This window comes from Mandrillus leucophaeus, unplaced genomic scaffold, assembly GCF_000951045.1.
Source record: "Mandrillus leucophaeus isolate KB7577 unplaced genomic scaffold, Mleu.le_1.0 Scaffold8, whole genome shotgun sequence".
NCBI classification, from domain to species: domain Eukaryota; kingdom Metazoa; phylum Chordata; class Mammalia; order Primates; family Cercopithecidae; genus Mandrillus; species Mandrillus leucophaeus.
In genome coordinates this window covers 749,899-751,239 of record NW_012108696.1, presented here as the reverse complement: position 1 = coordinate 751,239, position 1,341 = coordinate 749,899, and the positions used below count along the sequence as shown (strand labels likewise).

At 53.5% G+C, this 1,341-nt stretch overlaps 1 protein-coding gene across 1 annotated transcript in view; it reads right to left on the bottom strand.

Moving 5' to 3' along the window:
• The window catches only part of LOC105530017 (chromosome unknown open reading frame, human C19orf71), a 5,401-nt gene that overhangs the window by 1,656 nt on the left and 2,404 nt on the right, over positions 1–1,341 (bottom strand). The window lies entirely within an intron of this gene.

Below are 1,341 nucleotides of genomic sequence, written 5' to 3'. Positions count from 1 at the left end.
GGGGAAGGGGAAGAGGGAGGGGAAGGGGAAGGGGAAGAGGGAGGGGAAGGGGAAGAGGGCCCTGGCTACTCCTGGGTTCCTATAGTCCTTGTCCAGCCTGCAAGACCTACAAGTCCCTTCCTTTGGGAAGCCCCCCCGGCCCAGAGGTGCACCAGGAAGAAGTGGTCTGGGGCTGGCACTGAGCCATGGCCCAGGGAGGACTGGGGGACGCACTAGGCCAGGTGTGTGGCTCACACCTGTAAACCCAGCACTTTGGGAGGCTGAGGCAGGTGGATCACTTGAGGTCAAGAGTTCAGGACCAGCCTGGTCAGCATGGCGAAACCCCATCTCCACTAAAAATACGAAAATTAGCCAGGCGTGGTTGGGGGTGCTTGTAATCCCAGCTACTCGGGAGGCTGAGGCAGGAGAATCACTTGAATCTCGGAAGTGGAGGTTGCAGTGAGCCGAGATCGTGTCACTGCACTCCAGCCTGGCGACAGAGTGAGACTGTCTCAAAAACAAAAAGAGAAAAGACTCAAAGATGTTTGATGCTTTGTCCTTGCTCTTGGGACTATGTCCCAAGAAACCCCAGAGAACAAGGTTGTTGGCCCCAAGATAGCCTGACAGGGCTCAAAACAATCTCACCTGTGCCCTGCACGGAAAGCCTGGTTCCAGGTCTCATGGCAGGAAGTCGGCTTAAATCCTGACTAGACTCCCAGGTGCCCACAGAACATGGGAGTAGCCTGGCCAGTTACGGAGCCTGTTTGAAGCTTTTCCACTAGAAAGGCAATTTCAAGATCTGGGGAACCTCGCCCTTTTGAAATGAATTGCAAAACACGTGTAGCTTTTAAAACGCAATTAAAACAGCACAAAATTGGCCGGGCGCAGTGGCTCACGCCTGTAATCCCAGCACTTTGGGAGGCTGAAGCGGGTGGATCACATGAGCCCAGGAGTTCGAGACCAGCCTGGCCAACATGGTGAAACCCCGTCTCTACTAAAAATACAAAAGTTAGCCGGGCATGGTGATGGACACCTGTGGTCCCAGCTACTCGGGAAGCTGAGGCAGGAGAATCTCTTGAACCTGGGAGGCGGAGGTTGCAGTGAGCCAAGATTGTGCCATTGCACTCCAGCCTGGGTAAGAGAGAGAGACTCCATCTCAAAACAGACAAAAAGTAATTAAAACAGCACAGAATAACATTTGATGAGAAATGGGCCCCCTCACCACTGCTGTCGGCCCCGTACCCACCTGCCACTCACTACTTTCTGGTGTTTCCTTCCAGGACCAGGTGGTACGTACACCCACCTCCATTATTACCCACTTCCGGGAGCCTGTCCACCGCATCTCCATTTTTTTTTTTTTTT